General features: G+C 46.5%; 1 pseudogene; it reads right to left on the reverse strand.

Annotated features, from left to right (window-relative positions):
- Positions 1–22,660: 22,660 nt before the first annotated feature.
- Positions 22,661–23,370, reverse strand: LOC145390351 (uncharacterized; annotated as a pseudogene).
- Between the last annotated feature and the right edge of the window lie 673 nt (positions 23,371–24,043).

Raw genomic sequence — 24,043 nt, forward strand, 5'->3', positions numbered from 1 at the left:
GTATGGACAAGTTTGAGAGGAGCGAGAGATTGTTTTTGAATGGAGACATGTATGGCAAAGTTGGGAATGTACGAGTGGATGGAGTGGTTGGTCAGTGGGGTGTGCCAGCTGACGTAGATGGGAATGGAAGTGCTTTGGTGGACATCTGTGCTGGTAAGGGGTTGGCAATAGCCAACACCTACTTTCGGCATAAGATGGTCCACAGGTATACATGGAGAGTCATGAGGAGGATGGATGGTGAACTTGTGGTACGAAAGGCAATGATAGACTACGTGTGTGTGGATAAGCGAATGAGAAGACAAGTGTTGGATGCAAGAGTGTGGAGAAGATGGGGGAATGGAATCTCGGACCATCAATTAATGATGGCTAAGGTAAGGCTGCAAAGAAAGTGGGTGAGAAGACAAAGGGGAAAACAGGAGGAAACAGCTCCTGTGAGAAGAGTGATGTGGCAAGATAGTGAGAAAATGGCAGAGAGAAAATGACGAAGTATAAGAGCAGAGTGGCAGAAAGATTGGGAGGTATGAGTTAGAGCAGAAGGAAGGGGTGGAAAACGTATGTAAGATATTCGCGGAAGAGATAGGCGCAGCGTGTGAGGTGGTTTGTGGAGTGAGGAGGAGATGCAGGGGTGTGCAAGGGACAGCAAGGTGGAATGATGAGGTGAAACGAACTGTAGAACAAAAGAAGGCATATAGTGAATAACTAGTTGAGTAGAGGTAGTGGAGAAGATGTAAGCAGGAGAAGAGAGATGAAGAGATAGGTGAAGGAGAGTACGAAGAAAGTGGATGAAGAGTTTGGGAGGAATCTGAGTGTGAAATGGAGGGAGAGTAGGAAATTGTTTTGGGAGGAGGCACTGGCGTGATGTGGGGGGGTGGGGGGCACAGGGGCGGTTGCCCCGGGCGCAAAATTCTTAGGGGCGCAAAATTTCACACACAAAAAAATAGTGATAATAAATAAAAAAATAGCACGCCCTCCTCCTTGTACAGAAAATCTCCCAATGTTCGAACATTCTACACAGTTTGTCAACATGACGGGGCAAATAAACGTTCCTCTAGCTTTCGCTCTGTTGAGCACCACCTCTCCTCCTCTAAATCTCACCTTCTTTTTCTAACGGAGACTCAGCTGTCTGAGGCAACTGACAGCATTTTCTGTATCCTCCTACTTTCTCTATACTCATTTCAAAGCCAAAGGTGGCTGTTGTGTATATATACGCAACAACTTATCTTGCTCTCGTGTTCCTGAACTTGATTCTTCTGAATTCTCTACACTCTGGCTTCGGCTATCCTGTCATTCTCTGACTAAATATATCTGTGCTGTTTACTTATCCCCTAATTCTACTGACTATCAAAAATTCTTCGACTATCTTACTTCTACGATGGAACACATTCTATCCATTTCTCCTTTCTCTGAAATCTCCATTCTAGGAGATTTCAATGTTCACCACCACCTTTGGCTCTCCTCTCCTTTCACGGATCCACCTGGTGAACAAGCCTACATCTTTTCTATCCTTAATGACCTAGAGCAGCTTGTACAGCACCCTAACCGTATCCCTGACCGCCTTGGAGAGAGCTCCAACATACTTGACCTCTTCCTCACAACTAATCCTTCTGCTTACTCTGTTAATCTTTTCTCTTCGTTGGGCTCCTCCGATCACAACCTTATTACCTTAACCTGTCCTATCACTCCGGCACGGCCTGTGGACCCTCCAGGGAAACGTCGTCTGTGGCATTTTGGAGCCGCGGACTGGGAGGCCCTCAGGCAGTACTTCTTTGATTTTCCCTGGAATGATTATTGCTTCCATGGCCGTGAGCCATCTGAGTGTGCCTTGCGCATTACGGAGGTTATTCTCTCGGGCATGGAAGCATACATTCCTTTCTCATATCCTTTGACTAACGCAAGAAAGCCTTGGTTTAATCACGCTTGTTCTAATGCTGTCCGCAACAAGGAGAGGGCCTACAAAAGGTACCAGAGCCAACCCACCCCTGAATCACATCATCTTTACGTTTCTGCCCGGAATCGTGCTAAGTCTGTTCTTCGCTCTACTAAAAATAATTTCATCCATACTAAATGCTCTCAACTCTCCAACTCGAATTCTTCCCGCTCCTTCTGGCACCTTGCCAAAAATCTTTCTAACAACTTTACCTCATCATCCTTCCCTCCTCTTTTCTACTCTGATGGTTCTGTAGCTATTTCTTCTACTGATAAAGCAGATCTCTTCGCACAGACTTTCTCCTCCAATTCCACCTTAGACGATTCCGGTGCTCTTCCTCCGTCACTTCCCCACTCTGACTTCCTCATGGCTGACATTAAAATTTCCTCAGTTGATGTATTTTCTGCCATTACTGGCCTCAGTACTAACAAGGCATATGGGCCTGATGGGGTCCCTCCTGTTGTTCTCAAGAGCTGTGCTTCTGTGCTTACACCCTGCCTAGGCAAACTCTTTCGCCTTTGTCTGTCAACTTGTACCTTTCCTTCTTGCTGGAAGTTTGCTCTCATTCAGCCAGTCCCAAAGAAGGGTGACCACTCCCAAACCTCCAACTATCGTCCAATTGCTTTAACGTCCTGTATTTCAAAAGTTTTCGAGTCAATTCTCAACAGAAAAATTTTAAGGCATCTTTCCTATCACAACCTTCTTTCCGATCGTCAGTATGGGTTCCGTCAGGGACGCTCCACTGGCGATCTTCTCACCTACCTTTCAGACTCCTGGTCATCCTCCTTTGGGACTTTGGCGAAAGCTTTACCATTGCACTTGACATCTCAAAGGCTTTCGATTGAGTCTGGCATAAATCTTTAATTTCCAAACTGCCTTCCTACGGTTTCTATCCTTCTATCTGTGCCTTCATCGCTAGCTTCCTTTCTGGTCGTTCTATAGCCGCTGTTGTAGACGGCCATCGCTCTTCTCCTAGATGTATCAACAGTGGTGTTCCTCAGGGCTCTGTCCTATCACCAACTCTCTTCCTTTTATTCATCAATGATCTTCTAAGCTGTACATCTAACCCTATCCACTCATACGCTGATGACTCTATCCTTCACCTTTCCATTCGGTTCCCGCAATGCCCATCTCAACAGTTACTTCAACAAACAAAGGATGAGGCTATGGCACACCTAATGTCTGACTTGGCTCGTATCTCTTACTGGGGTAAAAATAATATGGTTGTTTTTAATGCATCTAAGACTCAGTTCTTACACCTATCAACCCGACAAAATCTTCCTCAGGTATACCCACTAATGTTTAATAATATTCAGCTTAATCCTGCATCATCCTTGAACATGCTTGGGGTTTCATTTACTCGGGACTTACCTTGAAAAGATCATATTACATCTCTTGTAAAATCTGCTACCAAGAGATTGGGTGTGCTAAGCCGACTCCGGTCTTTTTTTACCCCTGCACAATTGTTGACTCTATACAGGGGTTTTATCCGCCCCTGTGTGGAGTACAACTCTCATGTGTGGGGAGGCTCCCCACATACAGCTCTTCTCAATAGGGTGGAGTCAAAGGCTTTTCGTCTCATTAACTCTCCTCCTCTTACTGACTCCCTTCAACCTCTGTCTCTTCGCCGCACTGTTGCATCTTTATCTCTTTTCTATCACTACTTTAATGGTCTCTGCTTCTCTGAACTGTCTGCTTGCATTCCTCCACCTCTACGACGGGCGCGTAGCACCCGTCTGGCAGCAAACTCTCATCCCTTTTCTGTCCAACTCTCTAATGCAAGAGTTAACCATTACTCCCAGTTTTTCATTTATGCAACAGGTCAGCTCTGGAACTGTCTCCCTCTGTCTGTATTTCCTGCTGCCTATGATCTCCAGTCTTTCAAACGCAGTGTGTCCAGGCATCTCAAAATGATCGGATCTTGAATTTGGCTCTCTATTGTGTTCTGTTTTTCTCTTGGAGGGAACTGGTACTGCGGGCTCATGGCCTTTGGTTCCTTCTTCCTCACATAAAAAAAAAAAATTACATTATTTTCCTCGATAATTACTGCCATACTGTCCTTCACTTAATCCTTATCGGTGAATTACGTATTGCCTATTAATAGCGTGATTTCCCGTTTGAAGACTCCGGCACTGTAATGTTCCATAACTTGCATAAAGAATCATAATTAAAAAAGGCATAATTTCACCGAGTTGCAAGGGCGCCTAGATAGCTTCGCTTCTCCTCCCCTACCCACCTCGTCTCCGTGATGTGTGACACTGGCCGTACTATAAGCACTAAACGCCAGTACTGACGAATGTGAGTGTCTGACATTCCTGTTTTTCGTACCATAAATAAATTTGCTGTTCACGCCAGGCGTTCGTCATCTGGTTATGGCGTAAAATAGTTATTGGAATGTCACAGGAGGATAAACGCCACAAGAGATCCCCCTTTCGTGTAACAAATTTAAATATTCTTAAATATGATAACCGGTTTTTCAATTTAAAAAAACTGAATAATTCAGGGATCAAATTTTCCCTAGCAGGCTAAAATATATGAGAAATACAAGGCTGTTCATAAGATTTTACAAGACTAAACGCTTCTGTAACTATCTATCTATCTATAGCCCGACGCCCTAATCCCGCAAAGAGTGGCCGCAGACAAAACGCCTCCAAGTCACTCTGTCACCCACCATTTGACTACCCTCCCCCCAACTCACCCCCCCCCTCCCTCATATACCTCTCCACTCCATCCCTCCACCTCATCCTCGGTCTACCCCTCCCTCTCCCTCCCTCCACCTCACCTACATACACCCTCTTAGTCAGTCGTTCATTCTCCATTCTCTCCACATGTCCAAACCACCTCAGTGTATTTCTCCTAATCTTTTCAACCACATCCATATCTACCCCACAACGTTCCTTCACTTCTTCATTCGTCAACCTGTCCCTCCACGTCACTCCACATGCTCCTCTCAAGTAACTCATTTCCACTGCTCTCACTCTTGACTTGTTCCCCTCTTGCAAGGTCCACGCCTCGCTTCCATACGTCAGGGTAGGGATCACAATACCATCATGCAGTGACTTCTTAACTTCCATACTCACCTCCCTATTTCTCATCACTGCTTTCAGTGTACCAACAACTTTCTTCCCTGCTGTACCTTTTCACGTACTGTAACGAATACGAGTAAACAAAAACTTCTATGGTGACGACGTGGCGCGTAATATTGAGTTAGGATACTAAATTATGCTTTCTAGTTTATTTCAGACTATCTGTGTACTCTCTGAATAGATTTTTGAAATGGCAACTGTTTGAAAGTTTGTGTGTTAGCCAACTCAGTGCTTTAGTTAGCACATTTGAGGGCACGCCATTAAGCTTCTGCCTCTAGTCCAACAACATCATTGGGTGACACTTCTTGCCTATGAAAAGTCATGAATAAATGACGTGTAAGAAGTGCATATACAATATTATATTACGTGGCAGAAATTACACATATCAGAGTTTGGTCAGCGTTGGTAAATGGTTAGTTTGGTTTGTATTTTTCACCTGTTGTAGTGTTCTCTCTAACAGTTAAGCTTCAGGAATTGATAATAAAAGACAAATTTTTCATCAGTACCAACAAGTAAAATCACTTAAGTTCTTTCTTGAAAAATGTGATTCGTTTTTGCACCAAAATAAATTGATAAGCTGATGTAGTTGAGATAGTTGGGTAAGGTTACCAGATACCGGTATGAGTGACTTGGTTGGTTAGGATGCTGGCTGAAATATGGCCTGTTTCGATCAAACACAAAAATTTGAGCATAGTTGTGTTGGCTTTAAAGCAAAACTTGTTAGTAAATGCAGATTTTTTCATGCGAACTAAAAAAAAAAAAAATTGGTATCTTTCTATCGCAAGAGCTGTTCTTACAAATAGCTACAGGCCTGAGGAAATGGCCTGTTCCATGCATATATAATATAAAAATAAGTTACAGTAATTGGATAGAAATGACTTATTGTAATGGACAAGCAGGCAGGTGTAGTAAAGTCATGGAATATTGGTTAGGGTGGAAGGGTTATACAAAAGCAGTTTAGCTCAGGAAGTAATGAGATAAATACTTAGTGAAAGAGACAGACATCAAGCATATGACCAGAGTAGGAGAAAGCTAGGAAAACAGAACAGTAAACAGTCTGAAAATATATAAAACAGAACTGGATGAAAGTGCTATAGAATTGGAAAGATTTCTGGGAAACAAAAATGAAATCTTGTCTAGCAGACTGGGACGGAAATAATTAGCTACTGTAAATACCATGTAACTTAGGAAATCATTGCATACAGCTTGAAGGGAAAGGTAATGATAAAGAAGGTGAATCTCAGAGTAGTATAATGACTGAGCTAAACAGGAAGTTTACTAGTAATACCTGCGTCTTCGCTGTGGGTCTACCCCCCAAAGGCTGTCGAAGAGAAGAGGACAGCATGGGGGCCAAACCACCGCAAACCCCCCTGGCCCCTCACGGGGCTCGAGTACCTGGGAGTGGCTTCGGTCGCCCGGGCAAGTACCACATCTCCCAACACAACACATACAACAACATCGTTTTTTCTATACCGAGAAATGACTCCCCGGCTGTCATTTCTCGACGACTTCTTCTAGCCGGGGACATTGAGAGCAATCCAGAACCCACCAACAAATACATATGTCCAACATGCTCAAAACTTATCACGTCGAGCCGACAGACAAAGGGTTCAGTTCAATGCAACTCCTGCAAGAACTGGACCCATTACACCTGCACAGCACTTGCATCCAGGAAACATTACACAAACACCTGGACCTGCTCCTTATGCTCCTTCCCCCCACCCATCAACCCCCCTTCCAATCCTACTCCTACTTCCTTCACACCTCCACAGCCAAACCCACCGATCCTTCCCACATCATCCAGTCCCCCAACTCCTCCCATTCCAACCCATCCTAATCCACCTCAACCCTTACCTCCATCACAACCTCCTCCTACCCCTTCCCCTCCACCCACACCACCTCCCCCCCGTGCTGCAGCAGCCGACACACATCGCACACACAACATAAACATCCTTCAGTTAAACATAGATGGCATAAACACCAAAATACATGAACTCACACAATTCATCAAACAACAGAACATACACATTGCCATTTTACAGGAAACAAAACTACACAGAGCACAGAAAACACCAACATTTCATAACTTCACCACCATTCGACAAGACTGGGCCGACGGCGGTGGCGGTGGACTCATCACCCTGGTACACAAATCCATCAACTTTGCAGATACCAGTGCACGCACCAAGTCACTTCTCCCCCCACATGACACCACAACAGAAATACAATTAAAATACGCACTTGTAACAAATCACACATAACAATCGCTAACACATACATTCCCCCACAATCGTCCCCCACAGTACCACACAATTACTCTCCACAGATACACCACATCACTAACATACCCAACATCATCCTGGGTGGTGATTTCAACGCCAAGTCGTCGGCCTGGCATGTCAACAATCCTGACACAGACAGAGGGCTGGTACTACAGTCCCAGACAGATCATCTTTTCATACTAAACAGTCTAGACCAACATACCCATGTCCCACACCAAGCCCTCTTCCTCCCATCATCTCCAGACATCACCTTCTGCTCCCCAAACCTCGCTCCCACTACATCATGGAGAGTGGTCAAAACCCTAGGTTCTGATCACCTCCCAATCATCATCACTACCAAAACCAGAATCACCCCAGCTGGCCACAAACACACACACACTAACTATAAGAGAGCCAACTGGGAGGCCTTTGTAACTGAAACAGTACAACATTTCGAAACACTAAACAATACACCCATCACAATCATCAACACCGCTGTGCACACTCTCAATACAATCATACAAAACGCAGACAAAAGACACATCCCTAGAGGCAACAGAAAGAGACACAACCCCAACTTCACACCAGAAATTCAAGGCCTCATCAGACAACAGGACACATTGCGACACTCCCCAACACTCCATACACAAGACACCATACAACAAATACAAGAACTCAACACTCAGATAAACAGTAAAATATCAGAACAGCAAACACTAAACTGGAAAAATTACCTCCAAACACTTGACCACAAAACAAACATCAGCAAACTCTACAAAACACTGAACAGCATCACACTTTCCAACAGCAACACCACACAATCACATGCTGCCATCACAAAAACAGACACCATACCCTCAAACAAACAACAAGCAAACACTCTCATCAATCACTTTTCACAAGTCAGCCATCTAACCCCCCCATTCGGAAGACCGACGTATCATCAGACGTAAGAGACAGTTCCCCACAGGCCCAGACTACGCACCTTTCACTTACAACCAGACGAAGCACATCATTAACAACCTCAAGCACTCATCTGCCTGTGGACCAGACAACATAAGCAACATTCACCTTAAACACCTAGGACCACAAGGCATACAAGCACTCACCAACATATCAAACTACAGCTACTCACACAACATAATACCCAACATCTGGAAGCATGACAATATCATCACTATCCCTAAACCCAACAAAGACCCCACGTTACCCTCCTCACATCGCCCCATCACACTCCTCTGCACCCCCTCTAAAGTCACTGAACGACTGATACTACAACTAGTCACACATCACATTCCCCTAGCCCAGTCACAACATGGCTTTAGGCCACTACACTCCACAAACACCCTTCTTACAGACCTTACACAGAGAGTTTTCGATGGCATAAATTCAGCTAGGCCACCACACAGAACACTCCTAGTCACACTAGACATTAGCAAAGCTTTTGATGCCATCCCCCACCACAACCTCACAAACAAAATACTCAACACAAACATGCACAGTAACACAAAAAGATGGCTGGCAAAGTACTTAGCAGGCAGATGTGCACACGTAAAATTTGCCGGTAAGTCTTCTAACATCAGAAACGTCACAAACGGCGTCCCCCAAGGATCTGTTCTGTCCCCTACACTCTTTAATCTATACATGCACGACGTACCCACACCCCACACACCACAGATACACATAGCTTCCTATGCAGATGATATAACACTTACATGTACACACCAAAACGCAAACACAGCTGCACACATTATTCAACCTTACCTCAACACACTACATGAGTGGTTCACCACAAACAGGCTCAAAATAGCCCCAGCCAAATCTACAGTGACTCTTCTCACAAACGACAGCAGAACACAGTCACATCCCACACCTCACCATAAACAACACTCCCCTACCCCCCCCCCCAAATTCTTAGTGTAACATACAATAAATCAATGTCATTTAAACAACACATCACAAACATTAAAAATATAATAACACCAAGACTAAATGCTTTGAGGTCACTTGCCCATACAACATTCGGACACAACAAAGAAACCACCACCACAGTATACAAACAATACACACGTTCAGTGATGAATTATGCAAGCCCTGTCTGGGCTTCTAACCTCACCAAAACACACTACAACACTCTACAGCCCATACAGAACAAGGCCCTAAAAATAATCACAGGTTGCACTGCTACTATACCCACAGACCATCGACATCAAGAAACCAAAGTCCTCAAAGTTAAGGATCACCTAGACATGAGAGGCACCCAGTTTCTTGCTGCAGCCTCCACAAACCCACAACATCCACTACAGTACATGGGAGCACATCCACCCACACCAAGGAACATCAAAACAACACCCAGGACACGATACCATACACAAATACTGTCATCTCTCCCCCCTCGCCCACTTCAGACCAGCTTCCAGAAGCATATCCACACTCGGATCACTCGCCACTCCATTCAGTCACTTAAAGACAACACACAGCTGCATGCACGGCCTCCTGACATCCGCCCTTCTGAATCCTATCTTCCTCGTGAGGACAGGGTCCACCTGGCCAGGCTGACGTGTGGGCACCATCCAGCCCTCTTAAGCTACCAGAAGAGGCTGGATGACTCCGTCGCTGATGCCTGTCCAGGATGCAACACAGCACCCCATACTATTAAGCACTTTATGGAAAACTGCATTGCACACAATCACCTACGCCAACAACACAACATACACTGTTTGAGAGCTCTGTGGGAAAACCCGGTCTCGGCCATGGCCTTCCTAAGGGACTCGGGGCTGTTCGGCCAGACTGCCTAGGGAACAACTACTACTACTACTACTAGTACTACAAGGAAGGTGACAATAATGTAGGGAAAAAACTATAGCTAGATATATAGAAATTGAAAGAACAACTGTTACAGTACACACATTTTAAACCTATATTTTCCAATATGGTATGCTGGTCATGGGTGGATGACAGGTGTGGAAAGAAGCAGCTGAAAAAGAATGGAGTGTTACTGCATCCCTCTTGTGTTGGTGCTGCAATAAATGTCACCATTCAACCAGCTTTGTAAAGATGTAAATTAGTCTCCATGCTAAAAATGATTCTCCAGTAACTCTGTATTTATATTTTGCAATATAAATTTAGGAACACATGATGTACTGCTTCATGAGTGAAAATGCACATAACCTGGATAAACTGCTGTATAATTCATGACTGGTGAGATGGCCAGGAACAACATGGAAATCTATGAAGAATGCAATAATACATTCAGTTTGTTTGTATTAAATCAAGTCTGGATAATCTCAATAATTATTTTCATGCAAATAACTGCAAAATGAAGATAAATCATAATTCTGTCTAGGCTATACATTACACTGTATCTTGCTTATAAATGCATCCTCTTTATGCGTTCTACCATCATTTGATACCAATTCTAGCGCAAATATACTTATTTCGTACATAGAAGTAACAGTTTAGAATGGGTTAGCGAAGTGTCTGGTTTAATAAACAGAAGAAACATTCAAAATTTGCGCGCTTAAGTTCACACAGTGCATTCTCTCCCAGTGTAGTGACTGTCGTGGCATTCAAACGCCAGAACTGGGTTTCGCCAAGACTGATGGTCGAAATTTTTTATAGTAAGGATGACTGACGCTCAGGAACGTCTGACGACTGAACGTCGCTGTTGGACCGCCTGAACTCTGGGTTTTTATAGTACGGCCCTAAGAGTTCGGTCGTTTGGTGAACTTTGTTATTGTGGCGAGTCAAAAGTTTTTTTTTTTTTTTTTTTTTTTTATAAATGATAATTGTTTTGCTGACGCGGTAGTCATTTCTTATTTTTCGTTCTTCTGTTTCAACTGTGCAATATATCTGTCTGTCTATTGCCAGATGCCTCAATTCCGTGAGGGGTGGCCACAAAAAAATCGTCTACATGTCGTCCTATCCACCGCCATTTCATTGCCCTGCTCCCAGCTCACACCCCCCTCTCTCATATACCTCTCCACTCCATCCCCCCATCTCATCCTTGGCCTCCACCTCTCTCACATACACACTCCTCGTCAGTCTCTCACTCCATCCTCTCCACATGTCCAAACCACCTCAGTGTGTCTCTGCTAACACTATATATATATATATATATGTAATTATATATATATATATATATATATATATATATGTAATTATATATATATATATATATATATATATATATATATATATATATATATATGTAATTATATATATATATATATATTCGATTTTTTAATTGTTTAGACATTTACGAAAGTGAGAAAAATGGTTATACAATGAAATATTTTCTTAAAATACATGTGACTGGGGGGTAAGTGGTTCAATACTGGACTGGTGGAAGCGACTCAGGGAGTGCTAATGGTCCACGGGTTAGGGGGCGCAATACTTTCCTTGCCCCGGGAGCTGGCAACCCACGCTACGCCACTGGAAGGAGGTAAAGAAAGTAAGGCAGTGTGAAAGGGGAAATAGTAGGGGAGTGAAAGATAAGAATAATATATTGTTGGTGGAGAAGAGAGAGGTATTGAGGGATGGAAGGAACACTTTGAGGATTTGTTGAATGTAGAGAGTGAAAGCAGTGCGAGTATAAGTGGTTGGGGAATGGCTGGGAGAAGAAGAGATGAGAAGGAGAGAGGAAGAGATCAGTAGGGCGGAAGTAGTGGAAGCAATGAAGATCAAGAGGGGAAAGGCCCCAGGAATTGATGGAGTTTGTGGTGAAATGCTGAAGTATAGGGCTGAGATTGTTGTGGAGTGGATATGGAAGTTGTGTAGATTGGCTTGGGATGAGGGAAGGGTTCCAGAGGACTGGAAATCAGGTATAATTGTTCCTTTATACAAAGGAAAAGGGAAGAGAGAAGTATGTGGTAACCATAGGGGTATTTGCCTTCTTAGTGTGACTGCAAAAATATATGGTAGAATACTCATTGATAGATTAGGCATATAACGGAGCAGCTAGTTGGAGAAGAACAAGGGGGATTTAAGAAGGGGAGAGGGTGTGTAGATCAAGTATTTGTTCTAAGATGTTTAGTGGAGAAGTATCTACAGAAGGGAAAGAAAGTGTATGCTGCCATCATGGATTTGGAGAAAGCTTATGACAGAATAGATAGGCAACATATGTGGAAGGTATAAAGAATAGATGGAGTGGAGGGGAAATTGCTGAGTGCTGTGAAGAGTATGTATGAAGAAGCTAGGGCTACGGTGCGAGTGGATGGTGAGCTGAGTGAGTTCTTTGATCTCAGTGTGGGACTGAAGCAGGGTTGTATGATGTCTCCATGGCTGTTTAATATATACATAGATGGGGTTGTAAAGGAGGTGCAAGGTAGGGCAGTGGATGGCTCTAATGAATGAGGGTGAGATGTGGAAGATTCCGGTGTTGCTGTTTGCTGATGATACAGTATTGTTGAGTGAAGATGAATCGGAGTTGCAATATTTGGTGAATGAAATTGAGAGAGTGTAGGAAGAGGAATCTGAAAGTTAATGTAAACAAGGGTAGAGCTATGGTGTCTAAAATACACACCTCCGCCGCTGCTGTACCACCCACCCCGCCACCCCCCACCTCGCTGCAGCCCCACCACCACCCCAGGAGGACACCACGGCGGGCCAGGTCAGTGTGGGACTGACCCAGAGCGAGAAGGGCGCCAGGGCGCCCCTACCTTAAGTCCCTCTTCCACTCAACCGACCCAACAACAACAACGCAGGAAGAAGAGACGACCCTGCGAGTGGAGCAGCCTTCACCAGGTTTGGGGTGGGACTGCTCCAGATTCAGTCCCAAACAACACCGCGGTAACGGCCACTGTATGTGCCAGGGAGGGAGTGGCCACTGTACGCCCCTCAGTTGTTTCCCCCTGTAGCGCCGCCACTACGGCCACTGTAGGTGTGGGGGAAGGAGCGGCTACTGTATGCCCTTCAGCTACAGCCACATCTGGAGATGGCCTCGGAGCGTTAGCTATTGAGCGCGCTCCAACTGGCAAAGGAAGGAAAAGTGGAGCCGCGATAACGGCCACTGTACGTGTCGGGGAGGGAGTGGCCACTGTACGCCCCTCATCCACTTCCTCCTCCTCCTACGGGAGTAACACCGCAGTAACGGCCACTGTACATGCCGGGGAAAGAGCAGCCACTGTACATGCCGGGGAAGGAGCAGCCACTGTACGCTCTTCAGTTACTTCCCGCTAGGCAGGCAGAGCCATGGTAACGGCCACTGTACGTGCCGGGGAGGGAGCGGCCACTGTACGCCCCTCATCTGCCTCTTCCTCCTTCGGGAGCAGCGCCGCCACAATGGCCACTGTACATGTGGGGGAAGGAGCGGCCACTGTACGCCCTTCAGCTGCTGCCCTTAGGAATTGTGGAACCGCTTCCACAATGGCCACTGTATGTGTGGGGGAAGGAGTGGCCACTGTATGCCCTTCATCCATGATTCCTGGGGTTCTCCCAGAGGAGAAGGGCCCTTGCGCAGCCGGCCCTCCACCTCTTGGCTGCGTGGGACACCCTTTTCTCTCTCCCTCCAGGTATGGTTCCCTGGAGGTGCTGCTGTTCCAAGAGTGGTAGCATGGTCCTGTCCTGGTCCTGCAGCCTACCCATGGATGGTCCCGGCCCCTGGCAGATGCCCGGCAAAGGAGGTGCCGCAGTGTTCTCCTGACGGTGCCCTGTCCTGTAGGCGACAGCAGCACCCGGGCTCCCCAGTCCGGCCAGCAGGCCCCAGAGCAGGGCCGCTTGGGCCCCACTCCCCCACGGCCCTCCGCCTGGAGTAAGAGGCGGCAGGTCCATCTCCTGGAGTTGTTTGGCCCCAGCCCCAAGGGCCACCTATCAGGTCGAGGCCACCAGACCAGAGGGCCTCCCTGCACCTCACTGATGAGACCCCAGCACGAGGGCCACCTATCAGGTCGAGGCCTCCAGATGGGAGAGCCTCCCTGCACCCCCCTGACGAAGAAGACCCAGGTAACGACGCCCCTGCAGGTGGTTCATTGCCTTCTGCAGGAGGGCTCCCCAGTAGGGCCCCCTCCCACGCCCGGGTGCCACCTCTGTTAGCTCAGGAACCAAGGACATAGTGGTGACCTCAACGCCTCTCTTATGTCAACCCGTCACGTCCCGAGCTATTTCGCACCTCCTACACCCCCCAATCCTGAGGTATTTTCGAAAATTTTTTTTTGGCTAAAACCTCCGCTTTTGGTGAGAAACATCGAAAATTCATAGAGAAATCACTCACCTGAGGTTTAAAATACTCGATCCAGGTAGCAGTACCTTCTTACCTTACTGGGTTTTCTAACAGGCTGGCACCAAAGAAAACGAGTTCTATGGGAGGGTAACTATTTCACATCACTCAGAAACGGTATTTATTTATTTACTTGGTACGAATTTATATGTAGTACGAGCGTATATTGGTTTTCAAACAGTTTCACTCACTAACTCATCACCATACCTGACCTTTTTTTGCCTCATTACCTGATCATCATTTCTGACTGTTTCTTCCTCTAATGATAAGTAAACTTTGTCCTCCACATTGTCATCGATTGGGGAATCACTCTGGCCCTGAATGTCTTTATTGGCCAGGTCACTGGTAACAGGTGAATTGCCCAGATAATGGCGTGCGGAGAGGGGGGAGGTTATGCGGTGTAAGGGATTGTCCCTGCTTGGCATCTTGTAGAGGAATAGAGGAAGGTGTCCCGTGTATACGTATGAAAAATCAGGCATGAAAATTGAAAATTGTGCAGATTATGAACATTGCAATTGCACGACGTACCAGTATATCGTCGGGACTGGCAAATGTAAAATGTTGCAATGTATCCATATGTCGACGGGACGCCTCGGGTTAACTACAGAGATGGGAGTGAACAGTGACAGTGAAACAGTGAAGACAATAATAATATAAGTGACACACAGTTACATGAATGTCCAGGCAGAATATAAGGATTAATAAGTACGGGCATAAAGACGATCAGAAACATTGGGCCTATACTAGTGGCATGCCGAGAATAGACAGAAACCAGTGAAACAGTGTCGCCGCGGCTAAGTAACAATCCCGAGTGTCGCGACTCACACCCTTACAAGTTTATAGTAACATTCACCAACCTGACCCTTTGTCCTTTCCTCCCCTAGTGCATCCGGTCCAGAATATTAAACGACAATTATGCCCAAACTGGTGTTGTGTATTAGTGACTCACAATCTGTGTATGTCTGAATATCACTATGCTCTGCCCTTGATGTATGTGTGTACATTTGTATTGGGAAGTCAACTCTGTCATTCTGTCTAAACCATATCCAGTGTCTCTCTGTTCCTATATTGTAAGGTGTATTGAACTAAGACAATAGATGTGTTAAGGTGTACTGCCGAGATTTTATGCCCTGTTCCTTTGTGGGTGCTCTACTTCCGGTCTGGAAAGAGGACACCGCTCAGTCGCGGGAGTTTTTAGGACGAGAGGTCGGACTAAAAACACCCCGCATAACAGTGTCTGAGAGGAATTAAGTCATAGAATGCACAGTGAGGTTGGATGGTAAGGATATGGAAAATGTGAGTGCATTCAAGTACTTGGGTAGTGTGATGAGTAAGGATGGAACTTTTGGGGATGAAGTGCTTGAAAGCATACAGGAAGGAAGGAAGGTTGTTGGTTCACTGAAAGCAGTGATAAGAAAGAGGGAGGTGAGTATGGAACATAAGAAGTCACTGCATGATAGTATTGTGAACCCTACCCTGATGTATGGAAGCAAAGCATGGACCTTGCTAGAGGGGAACAAGTCATGAGTGAGAGCAGTGGAAATGAGTTACTTGAGAGGAGCATGTGGAGTGACATGGAGGGACAGGTTGACGAATCAAGAAGTGCAGGAACGTTGTGAGGGTGGATATGGATGTGGATGAGAAGATTAGGAGAAATACACTGAGGTGGTTTGGGCATGTGGAAGAATGGAGAAAGACTGACTAAGAGGGTGTATGTAGGTGAGGTGGAGGGAGGGAAAGGGAGGAGAAGACCGAGGATGAGGTGGAGGGATGGAGTTGAGAGGTATATGAGGGAGGGGGGAGTGAGTTGGGGGGAGGGTAGGCAAATGGTGGGTGACAGAGCAACCTGGAGGCGTTTTGTCTGTGGCCACCCTTTGTGGGATTAGGGTGTTGGGCTATAGATAGATAAATGTTTCTGATATCATAAACTTTAGGTGTTTTGGTAATGTTCTTATTGCATACAAGGCACACAGCTGCAGTGAGATAAATTTTATATGTATGATATGGGGATTAATTTATCTAAAATGCCGGCTGTGGCAGCTCAGGCAGCCACCACACACCCAGGAAGAGGACACGGAGGGCTAGACAGCGCGCGAAACACGCCTGGGCAATATGGACATAAGTTCACCTGGGTCACGCGCCCCTATTCCCCAGAACTCGCCAACCACCACCACCTTAATCAAAGTACATTACCTTCTGGGCGAGCTGACCACTGACAGAATTGGGGTGGAACTGGCCTAACAGTTACAGGCAGCACCCCTGCGACAGCCGGTAGCTGTGCATTACCTGAGATGGCCTATACCCACTCTCAAAAAAAAGGCCACGGCCTGTAGCTGTGCCACTAATTAGGAGACAGCTGCTCCACCCAGTGCGCTCACACCCCATACGGAAACCAGTAATGGCCTGTAGCTGCACTGGGGAGAGATTGATACATCCCCTCTCCTTCTGTAGTTGCCTCAGAGGGCACGACACTGGCAACAGCCTGTAGCCGCACCCATAGGGAGGAGACGTCCTGTAGCTGCTCCTCTCCTGCATGTCGCCCTCCTTGTGGGACTTTGGTGATGGCCAGTAGCCGCACCGATAGGCAGGTGATGGCTGGTAGCCGCACTGACAGGCAAGTGACAACCGGTAGCCACACTGACAGGCAGGTGACGGCTGGTAGCCGCACTTCGCCTGTGTTCCTGTCAGGGAGTCAGGTCCCGGCGATGGCCTGTAGCCGTGCCGACAGCAAAGGGATGGCCTGTTGCCACCCTCTGTCTGTTGCCCAAGGGAACCCAGCGACAGCCTGTAGCCATGCTGAGGATAGACGCCAAAGTCTCTCGCCCCCTGTGACTCCACAATGAGACAGTGAGCTGTGCTCAGTCCTGCCCTCTGGCAGGAGCACAGACTACCCTCCTGTCCACTCAAACCAAGGCAATCTCCAGGAGGAGGACCACTGCCCCGAGGATTGGTGGAGAGGCCCCGTACTGTCCCCGGGGTTGTTCTCCCTCCATCTGGAGGAAGAGAGCGTCCACCTGATGGACTCCGGCAGGGGACGACGCCACAACCCAGACCTGACGGTGGCGCCCCCAGCAGAAGACTGCAGCCTACACCCCTCCAAGGACGTCCCCCAGACCCCCGAGCGGGACCACTCCCCACCCCGCCGAAGGTGACGCCTATCAACAGGTGCTTAAGTGAACGCCTCCAATGCCTGTTAGGCCCCAGTCCTGAGGGCCACACCCCAGTCCCCAGCCCGACAGCAAGGGGCCCTTCGCCACACACAGCCCGAGCTTCAGCCGAGAGACAACGCCCCTGAGAGTGGTCCCGTGGCTACGGGACAAAGGGACTCCCAAAGGGCCTCTGCCTACCCCAGGCTGAGAGTTGTAAGCCCTGGAACTCCCCTTCCCCCAGTGAAACAAAGTGGACCTAAAGAGAGTGATTTATCAGTGAACAGTGAGGCCAGCACTCGAGGCACAAGAGAGAGTGTAACGTGAAATAAGTGTACAGTGAGGCCCAGAAAAGACATAGACCACTGAGTGTAAAAGAACAAACGCCCCAGTGAAATCAAGCTATAAGTGTATGGTGAGGCCAAGTAAGAACATAAGATAATAAGTGTAAAAGAACAGGCGCCTCAGTGATAGCAAGCAGTGAATATACAAACAGTGTCACCCCATCCCCTGTAATGGCGCCCACAACATAGTCCCCTCCCTTGTGTAGAGTCATTAACATCCCCCCCCCTACTTAGTCTAAAAACTTAGTGCCAGAACAATGAATGCCTCACAACAGTGCCTTCTCACCAAGGACAGTGTAATAGTGCTCTGCTTTCCTGAACCAGACTCACTGTAGACTTCTGTACACCTAGTATCCTGTGCGATACTCTACCCACTAATACCAACCTATGTATTGATTTTTACCTATGAGATTGTGTAAGATTGTCTACCTGTTCCACAGCAGTTGAATTTGTCAATATACGTGTCAGGTTGTTGCCCTGTGTTTTTATGCCCTGGCCCTCCCTTGTCTGTCTAAGCTCCAGTCTAGAAAGGGAACCCAGCTGCACTCCAGGCGCTCTAGGGACGGGAAGCCACCCCTTAAACACCTAGCATAACGTTATCTAAATCTTCTTATTACTGAATTTATTTACCCCACTCATTACATTACACCCGTCAGTTGCAAGGCCAACACATCTTCTTGGGCTGTGTTCTATCTTTTCCAGAAACTTCAGGAGTTATTGTGTCATGGCTTCAGTTGGGGTACCTCACCATGATGCAGAGATTTTTTTTGTGTGTGTTATATCTGTACTCTCGTCTATAATTAATGAATATTCACTCTTACCAATATCATTACGCAGATCCTTGAGCATTGACAAGCCTAAAAAATGGGTGATGATTGCCGCACATTTTAGTCCTGTGGATGGCTAACTCCTTGCAAGAAATGGCGCTGATTAACTCTCTCAGATGATTCACAGTTAGAATGCTTGAGTGGCACGCAATGTGGGCTGCAAGTCTTGTTTCTGCAACCTTATCAGATGGATCTACATTTCATTTGGTGATTCCTATCTGGAAAAGTGCTCTTGCATTAATTTGAGAAAGGGGCAGCATTTCTTTTATGTTTGTCCATGGTCGCATGCCGTTTGTCACCAAGATGTGGTCTGAAGGTCATTTTACAAAATTTATGAAAGGCTTTTCTGTCATCACTTGGAATGTGTGCTACCCAGTTCTTCAAGACTGGATCCTTTTCCCACTCTCGTGCATAGTGCTTACTGTATCTGGCTCACTTCCCCATTAATTGATAATGACTGTGGCTCAGGGAAGTCTACTGGTCTTGTACTGTGCGCTGTGGCTAGTAGTGCGGCTGACAAAGAAATAAGAGGCAGTGCTTGTAAAGAATGTCAATCCTTGAGGACTTGAGGATTAAAACAAGAGGCTAGCACACACACACACACACCCTTGGGGTAAAGGTGCTAAGTAGCTGAGGCTTCACAATGTGTGAAGGGAATTGCAGGGTAAGGATTACTGAGTCATTCTCGTACACCAAGCATACGCTGTGTCCTTGTACTTTTTTAATGAACATCGTATCCATAACACAAAATCGCCCAATACTCTCCCAGTCATTTTCAAAATCACCCCAAAAAACGCAACGTGCAGCCATTCAAATTTAAGTGCAAACCATCTTTCAAAGTCGCCCAATCTGGCTGCATTCTGGCGCAAAATGCGCGTGTGGCTGCATTTCAACAGGCCTTTGCGCCCCAGAGCGGTCCAGGGGTAGTGTGGGTAGCAGTGAAACCACCAAATACTTGGAGCGCGAATTCGGTTTTACTCTAGATATCCTTCTTTCAGAATACTTAACAGTTATGTATATTTGATCATTACTGACAACAGAATTAATGATACATGAATATCTGTCAGCAAAATATAATTGTAAATGCATATTGCCAACAATACTTTGGGAATATTTAAGCCGTAATGAAGAACCATAACAAATCCTGCCTTCGCCACAGCTGCTTCCTCTTGTAATTTCCTCCGATTTTGAAGACGAAATGAACCCTGCAGTGCAAGACTGCAGTGGAACAAGATGACTTTGGAAGATATGATCATTGTGCTGAGGTGAGGAGGTGCTTCATGGAAATATGATTTTCGCGGCAATAAATGAAAACAAACCCTCAGTCTGTACTCTGTAGATCCACATAGCCTTTACTTTCATTAAGCCGAAAATCAATACTTAATTGAAATGAAGAGGGTATTGTAACAAATCTTTTCATTTGTGACATTTTAGTATTCAAAATCCGTTCACTCTTCCAAATTACACAGAATAATACCCTGGTATTTAGAGTTCTGTTATCCTTTACACGACTGTGATCTAAGCCATTTACAGCTGTCAGATGTCGCCAGAGAGAACCACCTCACCGAATAGTTCCAACCGCGACAGAGGCCGTGACGACCCCCCATTCACCCCCCACACTTTCGCTCTTGAAAGTGCCATCACGTTCCGTGGCACTCCAGCTGTTGAAACGCAGCCGCGCAGATAGGGCCCCGCTTTCCCATGCTGCCGCCAAGTGGCCCAACATATCATACAGCCCTTACATTCTCCCCCCCCCAGATATATAAGTGCAATATGCACAATAGTTGTATAACTGACAATGAGTGAGAATAAGGCAAATACACATGAAATTACAGAAAAGGCATAAATACAGACTGTGCTGGCAATAATAACAGCATACACATCAAGAAAAAAATACGGGGCTTCCCACTGGCACATCAACATAACTTTACAAAAAAAAATAATAGTGAATGGTAAATGTTACACATACTATAGAACCACCTAGGCTGTGTACACACTCTCCTTGGATGTTGAGTAGATGGTGAAGGTCGACATGTGGGGCGTGGCAATCCAGGTGTGGGCATATGATGTGCCGGGTGTAATGAGCCAAGTGTGAGGGCTGCCTTGGGTGGTGACTGATGTCAAAGAGTTAGGTGCGTGAGTGGGGTTTGGCGGGTGCAAGAGTGTTGAGGAGTACCCATCACAGACGACCCATAGGTGTCTCCAATTGCGTAAAGACAGGTGGCCACTGCCACACAGCCTGATATTAAACTGGTGGTGGGGAAGGGCCTCGATGATGACACCACGTCAGTTCCAGACTCTGGTCGATTGGTTCTTCATCCACACCTGGATGCCTGGTAGTAATGGGGGAAGGCTCTTGCGTGTTCCCTGGCGTTCTAGGACGTCACTGCAAGACTTAGCCATTGCCAGCTCCCTGTCACAGAGGGCCCGCCATAGTGTATATCCACCTTGCAGTTCTGCGTAGACATGGGCACCCCATCAAGCAGCTGTCTCCTTGTTCCCAGCGGGGCTGGTGACTTGTTGACCCCATGCAGGGGCATCTTCAGGTATTGTAGGAGAGTCACTGACATCTTGTCACAGTTGAGACTGCCTCTGGCATCTGTGTTCATCCGTAACAGTCCCTTGACTGACTTTATGGCAGCCTCTGCTCTGCTGTCGAGTTGTGGGTAGTGGGCGGAGGAGATATATATACATCCCCACCCCCCTCCATTTGAAGATGGCACACATCATCGCTATGGTAGGACAAATCTAAACTGGTGGCTAGGTTGAGGCACGAAACTGTACAGCATTGCCATGTTTTCCATACACATGATGCCCCCCCCCCTCTCTCCTGGGGGAGATGTGCATCACCCTGGGGTATTTTGTTTCTTTTATAAGTGACTTTCATTTCTTTATTTTTTTTATTATATCTAATTATATATAAAAATATTTATTATTGTTTTACATTTGTCACCAGATGACCTCGCTGGTGCTGCACCATGATTTTTCACTCAATCACTCTCTCCCTCCTTCCTTCCCTCCCTTCCTCCATTCCTCAACACCTCCCCTAGCCTGCCTTCCCCCCCCTTCTCTCTCTCTCTCTCTCTCTCTCTCTCATCTGTGGTGTTTTAGGATACATTTTGGTTATTTTTTTTACATTATATTGTACATATTGTAAATTTTTTATTTCCACACCACCCAGGAGGTAAGGACACAAAGAAAAGTGACACAAGGAGGCTCTGACTGGGTTAGTCTGGGTCTGTGTGAGTGTTGCCGCTCACGAGGGTGTAATGTATTATTTTTTCTTTTACTAAGAAATTGGCATATTTTTACTTATATTCCTGCACATTATCTTATAATCATAATTGTGACATTATTACCCACCCCAGAAATACGGTAAAAGGCAATAAAAGTGACATTTTTTTTAGCAACACTGTAAAATATTTATGCCACGTTTCTGAATTGCCGTATAAATATTTCATGCATAATAAGTTTACTGTTCTTTCATATATTATAATACACACATTAACAGTGTACTGATATGTGTTTATCTTATTTGTGATGCCTTTTACATATATAAAAGCCGTTTCACATCGCGGGTTTGGGAAACATAGCAACATTGTACAGAGGGTCGCGTCACACCCTAGCCGCCAGTTTAGATTTGTACCACCATAACAAGGTTGGTTCTGCCATCAGTGGAGATCCCCCCAGGTGCTCCCACCATGAGAAGTACTTTTGAAGCTGAGCCATGAGGTTGTTGGAGGAGGCCGCTTGGGAAATGGGCAATCTCCAGCCAACCCTGGAGTCTGTCAGCATGTGCCAGGTACAATTGACCATCGAGCTGCAGCAGACCTGCCACTGTGTGTTGGAAGTGTTACTCTGGTGGTGGCATAAGAATAAATGGTTCAGCTGCCTGGGACAGGACGTGGGCATTACCAGCAGCACATAAGTCTCTGTAGTACTGAATGTCACCCTCCAATCCTGGCCAATACACCATCTGCCTTGCTCTTGTTAGCACGCTTTTGAGCCATTGGTGGCCAACTTGGAGGTTGGCTGCCACCTGGTGACGAAGGGCCTCGGGAATAACCAGGGAAATGGACCCCTGGTCGAATGTGTAAGTCACGAGTCCCTGCATCACTGCCAGCCTGTCCCTGACACTGTAGAACTGACACAGGCAGGCAGTCTCCTGTGATCTCTGCACATGCCAGTCACCTGCCAACACTTTGGCCAGGAGTAATTGGTAATCGGGGTCATCGGCCGTGGCTTAGAGGACCGCTGCATCATCCAGGGTGATACACCTTTCCTGGCTGAGAGCAGCAACAGTTGCCATAGCCATGGCCACATCAAGGTCATCTGCCAAGTCGTCGTCTGTGGTGTCTGGCCGCACCTGGAGGGCAGAGTAGTGGGACAGGAAGTCATCTGCACAATTCCGTTTTCTGAGAAGATATTTCACCTGGAACCTGAACTGCAGTGTTTTTTTCCTTCAAGGTGAACAGCATTGGGTTGACAATGTCCTTCAGTGCTCTGTCTCCTAGGAGCTTGACGAGGGGGCAATGATAGGTGACTAGGACTAAGCTGGGGCATCTGAGTAGAAAAAGGCGGGCTTTGCAGAGCCACCAGACAGCTGCTAATGTCTCACCCTCCACAGGTGCATATCCCTCTTTGGCTGGCATCAAGTATCGACTGCCACAGAGCATGAGATGCTGCCTGCTCTTGCAGCTGAAGGGAGCCTCTGTCGACAGGCAGGAGCAGTACTGCTGAATCACAAATCCTATGCCTTCCTTGCTCCAATCCGTCATGGCGATTGTGGGTTTGTCCTTGTCATAAAAGGTGAGGCCATCGTTGGCCAACAAGCACTGCCTGCTTCGCCTACTGAAACTTCTGAAGGCAGTCATCCCCAGTACTTCTGCTTGCCCTGGGGTTTGCACAAGAGGTCCCTAAAGGGCTCCATGAAGGGGGCTGTGGCCAAAAATGGTGCCAATTGGTTAACAAATCCATGCCAGGACCGGATGTCTGTTAAGGAAGGTTTGGCTGGCATACTGAAGTTCCTGACAGCAGCCAGCCCCTCTTCTGTGGATTTATACGAGTACCAGCCTATGTGAAAGTCAACAAATTCTACTTCCCTTCTACCAAACTTGAATTTCTCGGGCTTGAGGGTTATCCTGTTTTTGGCGCATGTCCCCAAGAAGTCGTAGGTGTGTCAAAATTCATCCTCAGTGCAGGTGTCGTACAGTAGAATGTCATCGATGCATCTGAG

Source organism: Coenobita brevimanus, chromosome 14 (genome assembly GCF_032717465.1).
Source record: "Coenobita brevimanus isolate Jiangsu-jjx chromosome 14, ASM3271746v2, whole genome shotgun sequence".
NCBI classification, from domain to species: domain Eukaryota; kingdom Metazoa; phylum Arthropoda; class Malacostraca; order Decapoda; family Coenobitidae; genus Coenobita; species Coenobita brevimanus.